Source organism: Sphaeramia orbicularis, chromosome 3, assembly GCF_902148855.1.
Source record: "Sphaeramia orbicularis chromosome 3, fSphaOr1.1, whole genome shotgun sequence".
Taxonomy (NCBI): domain Eukaryota; kingdom Metazoa; phylum Chordata; class Actinopteri; order Kurtiformes; family Apogonidae; genus Sphaeramia; species Sphaeramia orbicularis.
This window is the reverse complement of record NC_043959.1, coordinates 36,240,212-36,262,420: the sequence shown is the minus strand read 5'-3', so window position 1 is coordinate 36,262,420 and position 22,209 is coordinate 36,240,212.

Below are 22,209 nucleotides of genomic sequence, written 5' to 3'. Positions count from 1 at the left end.
TCAGTTTCCATGCTTGTGTGTGTAAAGACAGAAACAGAGGTTTAGGGTCCTGAGCATCATCATGTGTGTGGACTTTGCTTATCCTAATGTAACCCTGAAATATTGCTTGTCTTACCATGCTATGGGTAAGGCGGGTTACAATGGTATTCTTGGTGTTGATATGTTCTGCTATCTTCCGTGTTAATAACACTGGGTTACAAAAGAATGTTTTTTGCAAGTTGTCTAGGTTTTTTTCAACTGAATTAGGACAATTTTGCACCGCTAAATCCAAAACTGACATCTGTTTTTCTCAATCAGGTCAGGTTTTTTTGCTAATTTGATTTTGAAAAATTTGATCTTCTCACAAAATTGATTACATTTTTGTGACTTTATCAGTTGATTTTTTATATAGTTCTCACCCAAAATAGGTTTTAAGAGAAAAAAAATCATTTGATCACTTGATTCCCGTTAGGTACAATGGTGTATTCACTGCAGATGTAGCAGAATACATCAGGCTTATTTTTGCAAGATCTTCTAGTCGAAGCCATTTCATTCACCTGTAATATTAAAAAAAACATTAATCATAAATTGGTAAAAGTAAAATCTTCAGAATTCGTTTATTGCAAGAAATATGAAAGAATTTTGTATCATATGATGTGAAAATGCCCATAAATGTAAGCAAAAATGTTAAAAAGCCAATATGTAGCATAGTTCAGAAAGGTGACCTGACTGAGCAAAATTAATGTGATTTTTGGATTCAGCACACCAAAATTACCCTAAATCAGCTCAAAAAACTTAAACAATAAATTTGTTGTTGACCAGTGTAATCACCAAACGGCAGGACAGTTTCAGCCAGCTTTATTGTCAGCAGCTCAGCACAATGTACACAGAATGTGCTCCACTATGGACAACACTCTCTTGAGTCACGCCAAAACAGGTCATACCACAAACAATAGGCAGGAACCAAAATATTAAGAAAGTCAAGAAGAAACATAATAAAAGAATATATAATATAAATTGACTAAATAATTAATGAAATAATATGTAAATTACAACATAAACAAGTGTCAAAATAATAAACAAAAATTAATAATTTGGAAATAAAATAATACTCATATTAAATGTTACACTAACAAAACCCATGACAGAGCTATACAGGTGTACAGGGTGGGGAAGCAAAATTTACAATATTTTGAGGCAGGGATTGAAAGACAGTGTATGACCAATGAGTTTATTGAAAGTCATGAGAATTTATTTGCCTCAAGAAAATGTACATAATAGAAAATGTTTTTATTCTATGTGTCCTCCTTCTTTCTCAATAACTGCCTTCACACGCTTCCTGAAACTTGCACAAGTGTTCCTCAAATATTCAGGTGACAACTTCTCCCATTCTTCTTTAAAAGTATCTTCCAGACTTTCTCGTAATAGTTTTGCTCATAGTCATTCTCTTCTTTACATTATAAACAGTCTTTATGGACACTCCAACTATTTTTGAAATGTCCTTTGGTGTGATGAGTGCATTCAGCAAATCACACACTCTTTGACGTTTGCTTTCCTGATTACTCATATGGGCAAAAGTTTCTGAAAAGGTATGGATAATAGTGTTAGGTATGATTATGACATCAATATATGTTTGGTTTCAAAACAATTGACGTAGTGCCTGCTGAGAAAAAACAACTAAATGTTCATTGTAAATTTTGCTTCCCCACTCTGTATTTATGTGGGTTTGTGTAGTTGTGTGAAAACTTTTCTGAAATCTGGTGTGCACAATGTTATTAGTGAAAATGGAGCTGAGGAAATATCCATGTCTATAAATACCCAGCTACATATACAAATAGTCTGAATATGCATTTCCTCACCCTTGTCTATGGTGGTCACTAAAAGCACCAGAAAAATAGGACACCATTCTGGGCTTTTTACTTAAAGGAGTGATATTTTGCTTTGTTTAAATGGAATTCGTGGTCTACATAAACTGTAAATGCTATGCTTGGGTCTGAATTCTTCATTAATTCAACTCCACAGGTCCATCTTCAAACCTATTTCTGAGTAATGACACCAGAAAGGTCATTTTGAGCTCTGGCCCTTTAAATGCAAATGAGTCACTTCATGCCCCACCCCCTCCAGGTTGTTGGCTGTGTTGCTCTGTCCTGTTCAACCAAAAACTGAACATTTTAGGTAATCAGCTCAAAGTTTGGACATATTTTCAGTTTTTACTACAACCACTGCTGCTGACAAACAATTATGGTGTACTCAAAGAAATGTTCGTCAGAAGTCTTGACCTTAAATGTGCAAATGTCGTGACATAACTACTTATAGATGCAACAAATTAAGCAGGAATTAAAATGCGTTGTAGAAATCCACTTGCTTTTTGCCATAATGAATATAAAGATAGCTTTGCAGCACCTGGAGGGTTCAAATTCCAACTTTATGAACTATTAGGGTCCTAATGCACAAATAAATGTATCAAAGACTAATAAAAGTGGCTTTAGCAAAATATGAGCCCTTTAATCAGTAACAGTGATATAAATTAATGGTGCATTTTGATTGTGTTTAGTGGTTTGTGTTGCGCTCTCCGCCCGGACGTTCGAGGGAGATGGCTGCGTTGAATGTGGTGTTTAAATAACAACGAACTCGCTGCGTTTTCCTCACTCGTACGCTGTTTATTTAACAGCCGCCATTACAACACTCACCTTCACGGTGCACATGCGCAGAACAACTTCCTTCCAGACAACATGAATCGATCAGGCATGAAACATCAAACAAACTGTATTTTACTCGTTTTAAATAAAACCTTTTCAAAATGCATTTAATTTCTAAACAAAATATGTAACAACTTTAATAACAATTTTAAATGTAAAATTAAATTATATAAACCTATATTTTTCATCATTAATTAAAATGTAATTATACAGTACCTGTGTACTTCAGCAACGACACATATAAATCTATAATAATACCTGAAAACAAATAAATGTATTAATGACCTATGAAGAACATTTCAAAAAAATAATGCGCCAAGGTATTTTAACCTGTCACATTTGCAAAACAATTTTCTCCCATTTTGTGACATTAAATTAGGGAAACTGAATTGTTTTCAGCCCACGAGCCATCAAGTGCCTGTTGGAAAAGCTGTCCATGCAAAATGCAGAAGTCCTGGTTCCATTGCAAAGATTTAGAATAACTGCCACTGAATCAGTTAAAAGCTTTCAATAAAGGCAGCTGGTTCTGTGTACACATCTGTGACAGAACATGGTGTGTTTGCTTGTGCATGTTATAATGTGACTAAAGGACACATTTATAGGCAGTTGGAAAATGGAAACTGGTGTCCAAATGGGAGTCCAAAACCCACTGGAAGATGTGACGGTGGTTCTGTCCAATGTTTCACAGTAGCCTCACAGTAAAATCTCATTCCAAGCTATTGTGTGAATTAATCTGTTTTTCCATAAACATAACAAAATCTGAGCATCTGACCAGCATTACTTAGTCAACACCATTACAGAGCTTATCAAGACACCAAAGTTATAATAGTTATGGATTTTTCATTACAGTTTAGTTTTATTTAGTTTTGACTTTTTTTCTCTAATTCAGTTAGTTTTAATTTATTTTGGAGCAGGTTTGCTAATTTTTATTAGCTTTCATTTTTTTTTCTAAATGCTTAGTTTTAGTTTTGTTTTAGTATTAATTTTAGTTTTGTCATATCTTTTATCTTCTTCACCGTCGTATTCAAATAAGTCAGGACTTTGCTGCTTTCTCCCAACTTTAGTCTCCATGTTTCCAGGTAGAGTGGGGAAGAGAAGACGACTCTAAACCACAAGTGACGAGAAGTGCCGGACCGTGAAGTACTGTATGGTGCTGCTAGCTAAAACTGCTAGAGTGAAATAAAACGCTTTCGTATCAATCCGACATTGACAAAGACGAAAACGAAGGGAATTTTATCCATAATTTTTATACGTTTTAGTTAGTTTTGTAAACACACGATACAGTTTCAGTTAGTTATCGTTTTTTTCTTTTAATTATAGTTTTTATTTATTTCAGTTAATGAAAATGTGTTTTCAATTCTAGTTTTCGCCATTTCGTTAGTTTTCGTTAACAATAATAACCTTGCAAGACACGCAAATAAATGGTACAGATTTGGGTTCAAATATATGCAGGTTCTCTAACCCTCATATCAACAGCCTGAAAGTGGAAAAAAATAAGATTATGTCTGTTCTGACTGACTGCATTATATAAACAATGAAGTTGTTGGTTGTTACTTTTCAAAGGATAATGAATATCTACTGTGAGAGGGTACTTGCAGTTCTAAATTCTGCAGTTTTATTTTTCAGCAGGTGAGTGAAATAGAAAGTTCATATGAGAATCATTTTTGTAATTATTACCATTGCTGCATCAACCAAAGGAGGGAGACGTTTTCATCAGTGGTGAAACAGTTTATATTGGCATCTTTCATTAGAATATCTCTGATTAAACTATCCTGTAGAACCAACCAACTACATAAATAGGATTAATGGCCCTGTAGATCATCAGCATTTTCTATCAATAATCAATAACAACTTGAATATGTGAGGCTGTCAGGTCCTGCCGCTATGTTAGAGTCCTGTGGTCTTGATGCAAGAGATTAACCTCCCAATAGAAGTGGGCGGTACTTTCACTGGAGGAGAACTCAACTAATTCAACCAAAGTCCATATATGACTTCCAATCAGTGCTCAGTAATTACTATATTGATATCTGTAACCATTTCCATGTTAAGCCATCTAAATATGGTCCATTATGAGCAAAGACAAATTTAAAAAATTCTGAACTCAAAATTTCTGAAAACTGTGAAGTAATTTTGTAGACATTGTTTCAAGGAAGGTACATATAAAATCTGAAATCAATCTGACCAGTAGTTTCATCAAAGAAGATGTTTGAAGAAAATGAAGACGATGACAATGATGAAGATGACAACGATGAAGACGATGACGAAGACAAAGAGAATAACGAAGATGACGGCCAAGACAACAACGATGATGACAGTGACAAAGATGATGACGCAGATGACAATGAAGACAACGACAAAGACAAGCGACAAAGACAACGATGAGAAAGACAACGACGACAAAGACAACAACAAAGACAGTGATTAAGACGACAACTAAGACAACGACTAAGACAACGATGAAGACGACAACGAAGATGACGACGACAGTGAAGATGACAGCGATGACAAACACGAAGATGACAACGAAGACAATGATGAAGACGAAGACGGCAACGAAGACGGCAATGAAGATGACACCAAAGATGACAACAAAGACGACAAAGAGGACGCCGGCCCCAGCGCCTTCATCCTAGCTCATGGCCTATCGGCTGGTGAGCTGAAAAAGGAAAACACGCTCAGTCATAATTTGTGGAACAAGAAGAAAAGTGGGCTACTACACTTGGTAGAAAAACCTTTCTAACACGTCTGGTTAGGCTCTTCTCCAAAGAGCTCAGAACAAAGTGTGGAGTTCATAACCAGTCTAATTAATGCTGCTGTCGCTGCTGCAGATCCAATTAACCTTTTCCCAAATTCAAAGGGTCCCGGTTCTCAACAATCTCTCAACAGGACTAAACTGCATGAGAACTGCTCTTCATCTCAGTGCGACATCTGCTAAAGCTGTTGGTAACTCTACAGCCTCATCACAAGCCTTGGCAGAGAATGAACTCCTCAAATGCACAGATGGAAATCATGTTTCTATTATTTGCTGAAAGTTGTGATCCTCTAAACTAATTTAATTGAGAGTCATATAATACCACCTTAAATATCTGACCAGCAGTTTTTGGTTTTTTGGGGTTTTTTTTGACGGGCATTTTGACATTATTTGCTCTGACATGTATCAGGAAAATGTTTTAAGCTCAATATTGTCAGTTTGGATCCATGTCCCTGTGGCTCATATTTAATGGTCGGGTGGTTCTTGCTCACATTTTCACCACTTTTAATGAGTTGAGAGATTCCTGGTGTGAAACGTCTATGTAAGTCGCCAAGATCTGCACACTGACTAAATTATACTAAACAGTTAAACAGTCATATGTCCTCTTGTAACCTATCAATCACAGAATTCATTGCTCTTTTTTTCCTCTTTTTTCTTCTGTAGATGACTTTTGATGAGAGTACCTGAAAGTATTTATACACCTGTTTTGGACATTTAGTGGTGGAAAAACATAAAATATTAATAGTATAATAACACACTGTGAATATACTTCCCTACAAGTGAAAGTCATGCATTCAAGTAAATGTATATCAATTTCAAATTGTATTTCACTAATATTCATGCTATTTTGGATTCATATTACAACTGAATTAATGCGTAAGTTGTATTTTACTGTAGATGTTTAATGTTAAGATCATTTAGGCTGCAAACTGATATGTTCTTTGACCTGTTTTTATGCTTTTGTTGCATGTACAATCTGTTACTCTGTGTCATTTTACATGTAGCATTATTTATCATCGCAAGTGTTTTCTGTGTATTTTTCTGGTCTAAGTTGAATTTTTATCTATTGATTATAGTTTCTTATTTTTGTATTGCCTTTTTTACACCTGCCTGAGTCCTTTCATTCCTCTCCAGAGTACCATGTACTCGTACACAATGACACTAAAGTCTCCTTGAATCTACTGTTGGCTAGTTTCATCTCCAGCAACGCCTCATATACTTGTAGAAATGTCCTCCTGTATAAAAACCCATCTTTTAATGAGCTCAGATAAACAGGCCTGTTTTCAGCTTTGTGCCGATGCATTTTCCAGCAAATCCAAGACCAAAGAGTTCATTCATCTTAAGAAGGAGGATCATTTTGACCTCCAGTCAGAAAGGAACATTTAATCCTGCGCTTTTTCATAAACACATTTCACAATAAACACATTTAGTGATATGTGGTTATCATGAGACAGGAAATGAATGAAAAACGGTCATCTTTTAGATGTCGTGTAGAAGAATAAAGCCGCATGAATTAGAAATCAGAACTGCACTTAAGTTACAGACTTAGGCTACGTTCAGACTGTAGGGAAATGTGGCATATGTGACCTGTATCCGATCTGTTAAAGACAGTTTGAACAGCACAAATCCGATTTTTTACAAATCCGACCCAGGCCACTTTCATATGCGGTCCTAAATCCGATACGCATCTGATATTTTACAATGCGACTTAAGTCTGAATGGCCAGGTCACATTTATCCGACCCCATTGAAATGCAACAAATGCCACAATTCTGTGTCCCAGGAGGAGGAGCACTGAGAAAAATATACTTATTTCTGTAAACACAGTGCGTGCCTGTGTGGTCACGTATTACATCAGGACCTCTTTTATGCATGTGGGTCACTTCAAGGTCGCATTCAGTTTATACTCAAAACTGATAGAAGTTGCGTTTACTGTGTAATATAAACGGGCACATAAAAAAATCAGATTTCACCAAAAAAATCTGAATTCTGCATTAACCCATAAAGACTCAAACATCCACCATCTACAAAAATCATCTACTGATATGAACTGTTTAATCCCTATTGATCCACTATACATGTAAATAACTGATGTAAAATGCAGTTTGTCATCTTTTCATGGTCATCAGATATGACCCATTTGGACGTTCAGAGGCTCCCTAGTGAACATGGAAATACCCTCACCTTCTACAACATTGATTCACCAGTAAAACCCATGGAGTTTAACAAACGACAGTGGATGGACACACTTGTTTTATGCTCAGTTATTTATATATTTGTTGAAAATGTCACTTTTTCTGCAGTTTTCGCCATTATTGATATGATAATCCTCAACTTTACTCTGAGTTTTAATGAACATTTGCATGATCAGTGAATTAAATGTTGGAAAATACCTGATTTTCACTGAAAAACCACAAAATACAGATGATAACGTTACAATAAATGGCACTAAACCACTTTAGGATGGTTAAATAGAGAGACAAATTCATTTGGGAACTGCCTCAAATGTCACACTGGGTCCTTATTGGTTAAGACCTGCTGTCTGAATGTAGCCTTAGTTACATTCTACTGCTGCAGGCATAGTCTTTAAAAGCTACAATTTTTGTCAAATCTTGCTAAATATTAAATAAATACTAACTCCTGCTTGACATCAACAGCAACAAATGCATCATTATTGGTCCCGAATTTGTACCTTTAAACATTCTGAGTAAATTTTTTGTTTTTTCTTTGGGAAACAGTTTACACTACACACTAAAAAGGATGTGCCTCTGTGCACAGGAGCCAGCAGTTTGCAGTTAGAGCACCGATAACAAGAAGCAGAGCAGCTGGTGGCTTTTTGGACTCCTTCTGGGGCAATTATCTGCAGTAAGCACAGAAAGACCCCCTTTTTTTCCTTAGATATATTCTTTATCTTTGAGATAACAGAAGATGCTAGCATAACTCTGAGAGACATTTTCTCTGCACATAATTCATGTAGTAACTATACACGGTTAGATTTACTCACAATTAACTCTTTAATGCATGAATTATGAGAACCTTAGTCAAGATTTTTTTTCCTGAGTATTTTATTCCTCTTTAGGCATTAAAAAACAATACGATTGAATTTTTTTAATGAACCTATTTTTTGGAGTTTCAAAAATGTCCACTCAGCTGGACACCATGTGTTTAACCCTTTCATGCATGAATTATGAGAGCCTTAGTCAAGATTTTTTTTTCTGGAGTGTTTTTATACCACCTTAAGCATAAAAAAAATTGCGATCGAGTTTTTTTTTTTTTTTCATGGCGTTACAAAAATGTCCATGCATTTAATTTTTTAAGTAAAGAAACATGTATTTAAAACCCAATATCAGAAAGTAAAATGAAAACAATGAAATAAAAACATTTTTAAGGCTGCTAATTTGATGTTTTCTCACATTTTAACATACTCTAATGCAAGTTATTACCTCATATAATATGCAAAAAAACAACTCTTTTTGTCTAACAAATAACTGATTTTCATTTAAACATGTTACTGCAGATCAGGTTTATCAAGAACAGCAAAGTTACAGTAATGGTATGAATTACAGTGTATTATGGGATGTTGCATAAGCCTCCATTGTGTTGGCTGATCTGCAACTAAAACAACAAAATGCATGAATATACAAGAGAACAGCTGTAAAATAGCTGTCCACTGTAGTGACCACTATGCATGAAAGGGTTAATGTTACAGTTTTTATTTTCTACATCATGCATGAGTCCCGGTACACCATAAATATCCGTTTATTCCCTAATTACAACACCATGCAGTATGTTATGAAGGTGTTATGAAGAAAAACATGGTGACATCTAACTTACATTTGAAACACTGGAAAATAGTTGTGTCATATTTCAGTTATAGAATCCTTTTTTATCACAGCTTTATAGTAGCTGTAATACTAAAACCACAAAACTGTAAACATGCTCACTTCTCATGTAAATGCAGTCCCTCAATAGCTAACACTGGACTTGTTAAGCATTTCATTTTCTCTTTTACAAGTCTCTTTAATTTTCCTTTTTGTTTGTCTCCTTTTCAAATTGGCCTTTAATTAAATTCCGGCTAATTACACAACTCTTGACTGACTGGAGAGGAGAGAAAGAGGAGAGGAATCTGTCAGAGCTAAAAGTGAACCAGCGGCTGACACCCAGACATTTTATGCTGCTTTAATTCAACACCAGGGCTCTGTGGACACACATCTCATCTGTGGGGAGGGGGGTCACAGTGGTCCAGTTCCGGTTCTGGTTCAGTGTAATGTTGGGGATCTGAACCTAATTCACTGTATTTTGCATTTTGAAGCACTTTATTTTTTTTTTTAAAGGAGACTTGAAATTGCATATAATTTGTTCTCCAGTCTACTGGGTGTACTTAAAGGACCAGTGTGTAGTATTTAGACTAAACATAGTAGACTGTTAAGGATCAGTAATCTTGTAGTTCATTGTAGACCAAATTTGTACCTTGTATACATTGAAATATGTAGGATAGGATTTCAAATTGGCAGAGTCTGATGGAAGAATTTTTTAGGATTTCTAAAAACTACAGTGTTGTGTCGATCAGTGTCATTTCACGTTTTATTCCTATTTGTTGTTTATTATGTGTGGGTCATAGTCACAAAATGAGATGGTCATCCAAAGGGTATTTACATACGGAACAATCCCAACCAAGGCTTATTTTCTTTTAGGTTGTTCATATTTTGTCCACTTAGTTTTCCATTTAATTTCTGCAGCAGACTAAGACTTCCTACTGTCATCATCTACATGTGTCATGCGTCTGATATTGGTATAGTAAGTCTTGAACCACTGATCCTATCAACATGTTGAAATAATTCAGGTAAAATCCAGTTTCTCAGCCTTTCTTCAGGACCTGATATGACCCATTTGGATGTTCAGAGGCTCCATAGTGAACGTAGGAACACAATCATGTTCTGCAACATACATTCATCAGTAAAACCCAAATAGTTTGATAAATGACTGGTTGTAGATGCTTGTTTTTATGTTCAGTAAATGATTTATATATAGGGAAAAACAAAATATTTCTTCACGGTTCTCTGTTATGATATAATACCCTTTGAATATACTCTGAGCTTTTGTGAACTTAGACCAGTGAATAAAATATAGAAAAAAATACCTTCTTTTCCCTTAAAAATGCTAAATGTAGAGAATAATATTGATAATAAATGGTGATAAATCACTAAAGAAAGGGTTAAATGTCAAGACAAAAATATCTCTGGGTGTTTATGGCTTATTTCACCTTTATTTTTAAGGTTTTCTACTTGTTTGTTGTCTGAGTGTAGCTTTTTGGAACTTCCAATTGGTCCAGAAGTCTGAAATACTGTTTTTACACCGTAAATGAACAAAACCGTAGTTCAGTTTGATCTGGACCGAAACCATTTCTTTTGGTTGGATCAATGACCAGCTGTTTGGTCCACACTAGGGTCCTGGGGAGGTTGAACCAATATCGTATCCCAAAGTCCACACTAAACAAAGTAGGTGTGAGTGCAGCTGAAATTTATGATGGTTCGAGCTGTGCTCCAAGTTAACTTTGGTTACAATTAGGCCCTGATCATATGAAAACGGTTTCAGTCGTATTTGCAAAGTTTTGTATCAGATAGGCCTTTCGTCTATACAAAAAACAGCATTTTCAGTCACTGAAACCACAACTTTTTGAAACCAGGTCCCAGAGTGGATAACTCTGAAATCGCTGGTTTTGCCTCTTTGTCTATGGAGGACTTGCAGCTGACGTCACACGTCATGTGATTGTTGTTTACACTGCCATATTGGTAAGCACGCTATCTGGATCCAGAAAGTCAGAACTGTTGCTTTATATTGCGTTTGTCTTTGGACTCGTGTTTGCGTGTTTTGTGATTTGCGGATATGTCTCCTTGTGATAAAGGCACCATATGCCGCGTTTCCACTACGTGGTACCGGATCGGTTCGACTCGACTCGGCCTTTTTGCATTTTCATTACGAAAAGGACCTGGAATCTGGTACCCGGTACTACTTTTTTGGTATCACTTCCGCCGAGGTTCCAAGACTGGGGAACAGATACTAAAACGCGACGTGTAAAAACTGCAGACCACTGATAGGTCAGAGTTGTCTCTGTGACCCGCCGTTTTACTAAAAACAGATGCAGAAGTTTACTTTAAATGTAGCGGTAGGTTAATCTACATGATGACAGCCCGCAAAACTACACCATTCAGTCAGGAGATTCAGTCTTTGATGGCCGACGTAAAAATCCAGCATGAGCTTGACGAGACAACATGCAACGAGCGAGTTTATCAGCAACTCTGAGCAGACGACACAGAAGTAACGCACCGCATCGCTATGATGTCCAGGTACTGTAAAGTCTGTAGTATCCTGTAATGGAAACGGTCTCCAGGAATAGTATCTGGTACTCGAGTCGAGCCGAGCCGAGTTGAGCCGGTTCCACGTAGTGGAAATGCGGCAATAGATGAGTTTCAGTGTTTACTAACAACAGTGATGCGCGGGCAACTCGGAGGCAAAAACATGAGTACCAGCTCCCAGCCGGCTCACATCAGCCGCGTACACCTCCAGACTCTCCCCCGGAATTCATGAACGAGCCGATATGTTAGCTCTAAAACGCTCCATTAACTGTCTCTGTCCAAAAGCTGATCCCATCTTCTCTTTCACAGCTGCATAATTTGACTTGACCACATCAGGAAGGCTGTCCCATAGTAGAAAAGCAGACTTGCACAGACGGGTGGGGAGTATTGTGACCAGCTCCCCACTGAACTCACCGGTGTCGCCCGCCGTAGCTCTGACTGCCACTTCTAGCTGCTTCACCCAGCTGAGGAAACTCTAGCTGCCATCGCCGGCAAAGGGAGTAGGTAGATCCACAATCTCTCTGTCTCTATAGGGTGATAGGTCAGGGGAAGCCCTCCTGGTAGGTTTAAAGGGGGTCTTCATTAAAGTACCACATGATGACAATTCTTTTTTTCCACGCCACTACAGCGCAACAAGCACGTAGGCTAACTATACTGAGAAGCTAGGCTAACCGCAGTACTAACTATAAACAGCGGTCAGCAGAACAGAACCACCGCTGCCACCAATGGAACTGAGTGGTCTTTATGCCTAACTTACATTTGGTGAAAGCTAAGGAATAAACGGCACACAGGAGTTTAGCAGGTCCATCGTTTAACACGTTGTACAATCCAAGGAAAGCTTGCCTACCAATATGGTGTTGTAATTCACGTGACGTTTGTGCAAAACCTCAATACGACCAAACAGAAACTTTCCAAACAGAATGATGTCATAGCCCCGCCTCTCTAACCTTTCACCCCGGAAGCAGGATGCCCCTGCAGAACAACAACAATGGCGGACTACAGAGCAGTGCCCCGTGCCACAACAGCTATTATTGGAAATATAGAATCCAAATCTTTGGCTACTCTTTCATTACAATGAGCAACAAACAACCATAGCTAACAACATTCACTACATGCTCTTGGATCTACTGTGGAGAGGGGCAACCAGGAGGAAATATTGGATCAGACCAAGTAGAACCAAGCAAGCTTTGTACACATGCTCCACGTCTTCTTCTCTGTTTTTTGCCAGAGCATTACAACAGCACGTACAGACCTGGTTTTTGTACTACATCGTTTTCAGTCATTTTCATGTGGTTTCATGTGGATGCAGATATTTCCTAAAACGACTCCATCTTTATGAAGCACTTTTTGGAAACCACAAAGAAAAAGATTGTATAGGAAAAGATGTGATTTCGTGTGAACATGGCCTTAGACAACATTCATGTTTGGACCTCTACAACAGGGAAAAATACTGAATGACCATTTCGGAGCCTCAACTAAAGAGCCCAACATTTTTCTTTTACATTGATCGTATTTTCTCTGGAACAGAAATTGTAACTGTGTTCACACTGAAGACTGCAAACAATTGAAGACACTTCTGTTTTCCCTTTTTTTCCAAGTGCAGATCGCTTACAATGAGTATAACCCCATAAAAATGTCTGGTTTAGTTGATGCTAATCCTGGAGTTGCTGTAAACCATGAAGAACAAATCTCCTGAACAGTAACACCACTATACAGTATGAAAAGATAAGAGGAAGTCATATTAAATTGTGCATTTCTACAGTGGTGGTGCAGCTCTACATTTTCTTCCAAAGTACTTCATGATAAAACATTACATTTTGATTCCTTTAAAAGGCTCTTAAGTTCTCCCATTCCCATTCATGTTCTTTTTTGTCTTTGTCTCAATCAGCATGAAACAAAAGCATTCTCTTTATTTCCCACAGCTGTTTCTGAATCTTAAAAATAACACTCAACTCTCTCCAAAATAGATGCAGAAAAATGACACTTCCTGACAGTCAAATATGAGAAGCAGCAGCCTCTGAAGCATTTCACTTTAAGAGGATTCAGCACTGGAAGGCAAGGTTAATCCATATCAGTGTCAGAGTCTCATTAATTGCAACAGATGTGTCACCAACAAAATTCCTGTAGGGTCGAAGACATATGCATGTGGTTAGATAGATGATAAATGTATGGTCGTCGGGTACTTAGCATGTTGGGTTTGTCTCACTGCATAGTATGTACATTAACCCTTTATAGGAGACTCATAGAAATAGTCTGGAATTCAAAATGTCAACCTTAGTGTGTTATTGGAAGATGTAACAAGACTTTATTACTTGTGTGAATTTTTTAAATGTATTTTCATATAGAAAATCAAGGTTAATTAAGTGACCATATTTGGTTCCTTACTCAAAAGTGACAAACAAAAAAAAATACAAGAAGTAAATATAAAAAAAATACAAGAAAAACACATGTAAGGTGAAAGGAACATGTATTTTAGGACATTAGACCAGCATAAGTGCTGATCCAGACCCCTGTCCACATCCACATTCTCCCTTTGAACATCATTCCTTACATTAGTACCATTACTTCATGGTACCTAACAAAGCAGGTCCACTCACTGTTCATGCAGAGGTGGACCTTACAGACCCTGTAGACCACATTGGACCTGAGATTGTTGACTCACTGCCCTCACTGTAACTGGGGCTGTCACTGTCTTGTAATGTATGTGGAAATTACCAAAAATAGTCCCTTGCCCGATAAAGGGGGTACATAGTTATGGAACTGAACACATGAGTTAAGAGCAGATAATTACAACGGAAAAAATATACTTAAATACATCATCAGTGTACAATATTTTTACTTATGCTCACTACATTTAAACATATGTATCTGTACTTATTTTCAAAATGAGAATGTGATGGGTACGCATACAAAAGAGAATGTCCCATTGTTGGTACACATCATGCATGACAAAAGTAACAAGACTAACATGACATTAAAAAAAAAAATAAAAAAAAGTAGACCGGAAGGTATAGATAAGCGCTTCATAATGTTTATTGCTGACACTGTAAACTCTTTTGTACATTGAAACAAAGTTACTGTTCATTTTTTTCCCAGTATATTGTTTTTAATACATTTCATTTCAGGTCAGAATGGACATAAATGGATGAAGTAATCACAAACATGAAAAAAATTAAATAAAATCAAAGTACTAGTAGTAGTAGTAGTAGTAGTAGTCAAGAAAATTAACTAAATTGTCCAAAACATAATCAACAATCAATAAAATGATTAAGAAAATAAACTAAATAAACTAAATAATTTCAAAAATGAATAAAATAAGTAACAAAATGCTCACATTCTATTTGATGTGATGTCTGGTTCATTTTATACCTAAACAACCATCTCCTAAAAAGGATACTTTTTTTTTTGCTTTATACATTTCAGATCCAGTAGTTTTTCATTTTTGCAGCATTTAGGAATCAGCACTTCTACTTTTATTACTTTCATGTGTCTTTTTCACATATATATCTGTACTTCTACTTGAGTAAAGAATGTGTACACTTTTGGCACTGTTTCTAAATAATTTAAAATAGACACCAACTATCTAACAATTAAGGGATTTCATATTTTTGTTCATTAATTTTTTGGTGGTGTTTTTTGGGAGGTTTTTTTTTTTACATTTTGTAACACTAACTGTGCATATAAAAGTCATAGTTTAGGTACTACACAGATGCCAAAAAGTCTGCAAAAAACAATTTTAGAATCAGCTGACCTGGGAGAATTTTGTTTATTCCTTCTTTATTTATTAGCTTACAACGCTGCAGAACTGCACATTTGTATCTTCTATATTTGCATTGCTTTGTATTTTTTCTGACATTGCAAACAAACTTTATTCAAGGCATTTATGGTTCTAGCTGTTGTTAAGAACATTATTAACAAATTGTGCTTTTAGAAAACGATGGTGATAAAATTTACCATTCACAAAGTGGTGTAAATGTAACATATGAGTTTGACTGATGAACCTGAAATGCATCACAATACAGTCAATTGGGGTTCAGATGAAACAATAACAAACTGTAAAAAGGCAGCAGAATAAATATAACTCAGAAACACAATAATAACACATGGTTTAATGATAGAAAACTATTCCAGTGTCTCTAAACTGTTAAATTATTTTCTTTGTAACACATTTACACTGTGTTTTTCCACTCCTAGAGGGTCGGATACCTCAGGGCTGTGTGTATTTCCTGGAAATAAGAGTCTTTACCATCTCTGATAGAACGACACAGTCCAGTGGTTTGTCAGAAACAACAGGCAAATGTGTTGAAAGAAAGAGTGGCCTGTTACCCGGAGAGCAGCTAACAAATCCCATGGCCCTGGAGCTGAGTGGGGGGTCTGCAGACTATGACTGATCCAGGCTTGCTCCACTGAACCTGTCCATATATTGAGTCGACTACCACGTACATGAGGGTCTACGGGGACCTGCTAACTGTCCATATTCACATCACACCACATCAGGCATCCAGAACATTAGGGATCACAGCTGTTATCCATTAACCTGATGGTGAAACTAACACTACATTTTTACTCTCCTAACATAATAATTGTTTGACTTTATTGTAATAATACTACAACATGTTTCTTTGTTTAGTGTAATTTGTACAGCTTGACATCACCCTACAATTTCCAGGAAAGTGAAAGGACATATCGTGCTTTTGATATCAGAGCTGTCAGGCATCAGTGTTAGCCAGAAGGAGACGCGAACGTGCTGTGCACTAAGATGGCACTAAAAAGCGGGAATTGATGAGCCCAAATGAAGGGATGTGGCTCCTTCCTGGGCAATAAATGAAAAAGGCAAGGTGTGACAAAGAACCAAGTCGCTCTGATTAACGCTGAGGCTGACAGCAAGCGTCAGGCCTGACTGGCACATCAAAGCTGCCAAAAACACAAGGAAGCGATGGCATTTCCAAGAAAAAAAGAGCAATCTTCATCCTTCCTCCATCATCACTAACTTTACCCCATACTCAGAGCTGACCATTTAGTCTGGATTGAGTCGCACTCAATGGGGGAGGAGAGCTTTGAAAATAACTCTTTATCTGTGTGTTGCTGTTTTTCAGGGAACACAAAAGGCCTGACGAGACCATTTATCTGTAGATTCTTTAAAAGAAAAAGAAAGGCAAAGAAAAAAGGCAGGCCTACCTGATGTTTTCTCTCTTTTTATTTTTTTCATGAGGCGCTTTCTGTGTCTGTGCTGCCTTTATCTGCCTTTCATTAGCGCCTCGCTCGCCCTCTTAGTAGGGCGGGTGTCTGGGAGACAGTCACTTTCTCCCAGCCTGTGATGTTTCTGCAGATTACAGAAGGCCTTTGAAGCCACTGCACTCCTCATTGCCAGGGCCTCAGACAGACCCATGCCATCTGTCAGATTGACGGCAAAGTAGCGGAATGAGGCTGAGACACCCTCTGTTGATCCACACTTTTGTCTTTTATGTGACACATTTGGATGTCGTGCAGAAGCCACACCTTTGTAATCTGCCGCTGGGAGCTGCCTGAAAGACTGGCCTCCACAGCATACAAACACACACACCCACAGACAGGAGAGAATAATGGTCCTCAGTAATTACTCTTACCTGTGGGCATCAGTGTCTAAATGAGACAATTACCGTCATCCCCTCACAGTGATCTCTGGTTTCCTCCCACTTTTCCAAGGCCCTGGAAATCGCTGTCATGTGGGTCTTTTGCAGACTGCAGACTCAATGTTTTGTGTGTGTGTGTGTGTGTGTGTGTGTGTGTGTGTGTGTGTTGAGGCCTGAAAAATACTGCAGAACTGCCATGAACCAATAATAAAGTTTAACTTTACAAGAAAGTTCCCAATCATGGAGAGATGGCTATACTAAATGAGACTCTTCCAACTGTAGATACTAGCTGTACATGCGGTTTTCTTCCCCTCTGTGATGAGTTGTGACTTGACATGGAGGCAACAGCAATTAATTAACAACACGTTTTAGACCTATTTAGGGACATTTCCTGTCGAATTAATAAGCAAACTAGAAAAGCGCCCCCCCCCATCACCACCAAAATTTAATCATTTGTTCCTTGTGCCAGTATCAACATTTCCTGAAATTTTCATCCAAATCCGTCCATAACTTTTTGAGTTATCTTGCACACGAACAGACAGACAAACCAACGCCAGTAAAAACATAACCTCCTTGGCGGGGGTAATTAGAAGGTCACCCAGAGAGAACAGTCCTTCACCAAGGCCAGTAGTCTGTACTTCTCATTTCACAACATTATTAAACCAGAAACCGATTAATGTTCTACTCATTTTTTCAGTTTGTGCCAGTTTATTGAAGTATTTTTTAAGTTTCAAGTATTGAGATTTGTGCATGGATGGATGGATGGATGGATGGATACTGTAACTTTTTCACTATAACTACAGTCGAGCCTCCTGTCAAGAATAAATATTTCTAAATATCAAAAAAAAAGTTTCAAATTCAGTAAATAGAAGTAATGAAACTCTGTCCAGTCGTACAGATGAGCTGCTAAAACCAAAATATGGCAGATATTAAACCCTTCTACTCACCTTAAAATCTTCTCGAATCACTCTAAAATGTAAAGATGAATCACCGGTTGACTTATGGTACATATATATTGATGTGGTATTGGTAAGTCCAATGGAACCAGTCTTTTTTGGAGCCACCATCTAGAGGCTGTCAGTGGATTTGCACTTAAGATACTTCTACATTGGGTTAAATGTCAAGCCCTGGTTGTTGCCCCTCATCAATCAACGACACCTTATGTCCCAGCAAAAAACAGGCTCAACCGTAATTGTCACATAAGCACAAAAGCATGGACAAGTCTTACAAAATGAACCTTTGATTAAGATTTCCTGTTAAATGAAAGCTCTAAACATAAAGAGTTCACGAGTCTTGATTCTGTTTCCATAGCTGTAGTTCCCAAACAGGAGTTGTATTGTTTTTAGGAGACTACAGGCTATAAAGGATGTCAGTTCTTGTTATGAGATAGCTTGTTTATGGGGACCCAGGTTCACCGGTTTTTGGGGAAGGAGGGGTCCCAGATAAACCTCTGAAGGAGACGGAGATTACAGGCGGTGCGTTTCCACCTCAAACGGTGCCTCTCTCTGTGTTGAGATGATAAACTCTCATTGAGTTTGCAAAGACCATTTCCCAGCGGCTGTCTTTCAGTTTATATGAACTTTTCAAACGGCTAAGGATCTGACAGAGGATCGTCACCAAGCTCGCAGGCTTTGAACAGGCCTCCCCCGTGTATTTTTCCCACCCCAGGACCACTGTCTTCAGAGGCTCAGGGAGAATAAAGGCTCAGATCGACAGAAATCACTGGTTCCCCCACCACCATCACCACCAGCCCCCACCTTCTACCCACATCTTTTTCCACCTTGCTTGCCCTGTCACACTACTCACACACACAAATGCACTTGCAAATTTATGATGCATGTAAGTATTTTAATGTGTGTGCTCCATGAAAAGACATGCAGACAGCCCCCAACAAGCATTCCCTGTAGAGTCACACATCACACTGCTTCCTTACAAAAAAAAAAACCTCTATTATAATGGAGTTCTTAAAAACAGAATAATACATTAAGCACCTTAAAGCAGAGAGTGACGTTAAACTACAAAAACATTAAACAAGCCCAATGAAATATACATTAGAGTAATTGGATCAGAGGAGACTGGGGCTAATAATAGAAGGCAGCAGATGCTAATAAGAGATGTGACTTCAAAATAACAGCCTTTCAGCCCACTACTGTGTCATGAAACCATCACGGCCTGGTTATGAAAGTGGAACTTTGGAGTGTCCAGTAGCAGCTGATCAAATGCCAGACGTTTCATTCAGCTTTATCTGACTTTAATAATCTTCCCTCAAGTTGTCATGACCACTTTAGACGCCTTTGAAGCCTTTTCACAGCCTGGATCACCTTCAGCCACAGACCTGGGTGGGATGTCTGAGGACCACAGGACTGGAACATCACGGAAACGGCGGCGAGCTGTAAAATTGATAATCAAAGCAAACCCTGAAAAAGTGTTTTGGTTGCAGATAAAAATAGAGTCACCATACACATAAGGCTTTGACGACGATGAGTGATTGATGCTCAAAGATGCTGCCATGACAGACTGGCAGGCGGGAGAAAAACACTGAGGCAGAATGATTGGCTTCTCCTCTTTGATGTTTCCGTCTGACTTACTTGTGATGGCTGGTTACATCTTCAAACCAGTTCTGCGTTGACAGTTGTAATGACCCCAAATATTTCATCTATCATATCTGAGCAGCACTCTGACAACTTCCAGAGAAAAGAATATATTTCTATGACCAAACTACACAACTTCATGACACATTCTTAGATCCAACCGTATGAGAAGAACTTAATAATTTTCATTTCTTTTAGGCATTAAGTTTGATGTAATTACCCAGAGTAGCTTTGTGATACAGTTTTATAATCAAAGATTTCAAGCAATGCAGGAAACATTATGATAAATGTCAAAGCTACAAGACTCAAACAAAAGATGACATTAATATTCATGACTAGGCACAAAATGTTTTACTGTTTATGAGCTGAGTGTTGTAGCGAAATAAAACAATGGTGTGTTTTTAATAAACTTTGTCATGTGCAAGTGACAGAAGATGATAGCACAATAGTGGGATTTAAGAGAGTTGTGAGAGATCGGTACAAAATCTACAATTTAAAACACAAATTATTGTTATATTTAAAAACTCTAACTTGATTGTTTCAGTCAGTGAAAAAAAAGCATCTGGTTCGGCTGTTCAGAACATAAATAAAGTCTTTGTTTGGTTGTGTTCATGTTCAATTCAGTTTTATTTATAGAGCGCAATATCACAACAAAGTCGCTTCACAGGGCTTTACAGAAATTGTTGTATTAATAAAAAAAAAAAATAAAAAAAAAAAAAACAACTAAAAACCACAATGAACTTGTTTGACTCGGGTGTTGTGTACATGTGAAGAGATGAAACATCCATGTTCCATCCAGCCTCCAAACCGAACCACAGTTTCCCATGGTTCTGTGGGGTGATGCTTTCATGTGGAAACAATCTCTGGGTCGTCTTTAGCGTCTTTAGCTGTTGTGACAGAGGATAATGAATTTCATGACATCTGCCATTTGTTAGTCCTGTTTGGTGAAACTGATCTCCTTTTAAACTGTGGACTTTCATTGCATGTGCAGCTCTGCAGCTGGAATGAGGCCGACGGATCCCACGGCCTCTATGGGACTGAGAGAATAGATGAACCAACACATCCTGCCCTTCACCTCCTCAGACCCTGGACACAACACCTCTCATCTGTAATTCAACCACTGTATGAATCTAAGTTAATCAGCTGTTGAAATCATCCTTTGTCATTTAAGTGCGCAGGTAAAATGTTGTATATTTCATCTTGTGGGATTTGTTCTTATGAATATTATTGTCTCTTCTGTCAAAGCCTTAAAATATATGTACTTCTACTTGCAGTGGATTGGTTTTCAGTCTAATATTAGTATTTATGGATGTGAATTCCTCTTCCACCACTGAATCCTGGTTTGGGAAATTAATCTGAATCAAGAACTTTTAAAGAATGCGAAACAATCACAGAAAAAGTTGTTGCTCATCCAGTAACTCCTCAACATTCCTAACAGTCAACTTTCCCCCTCAGAAGCTGGAGGGGCTCAAAACAGGGCTAAAAAGTGACTTAATCTTGGACTGACGTGGGGATGGGTTTCCTCAGACAGAAGAATTAATCATCAGTGGAGAATCACATGTTTATCTGAAGGCAGCGACGGCTGAAACAGTGGCTTCGGCCAGTCTTCATTCCTCGCAGACCTTCTACCCCCAGTCTTTGCCCTCTTCTGAAAACCTGGAATGTGCTTCAAAGAATGTGCATCTTTTCCTCCATGAATAAAACATCTGTCATTCATCAGCCAGTACAATATGTGCTGATTTAACAGAGCATAAAAGCTCTGCAAGGCGAAAAAGCCTCAGACTGCAGTGTCCTACAAAGCTCAGATATGTGTCACATATGTCCCTTTGGAGTCTGGTTTATTCAACTAGATTAAGCTAACTAATGTGTGAAGGAATGCAAAAATGCCCCTTTATCCATCTGATCTAAAGTCAGCTGGTGGAAAATGCAAATACCCAAATATCAAAGAAGTTGTCTGTCATTGATCTTGTGTGCATGTGCTCTGAGCTTCCTTATGATCCTTCATCTTTTGTGATGCAGTTTCATACTTTTTGTGAGGATCTTGTTTCTCATGAGACTGAACTTGAAGCTGCTTAGACCAGTTTAAATGTGGTCTCCTGAATTTTATTATTGTTAGCACTGGAAAAAGGCAGTTCCTTGACTTGGGTGGAAGTAATGACACCACAGTGTGTAAAAAATCAGCAGAATTTAATGACAGAATAATATAGGCCTAAGTATTATC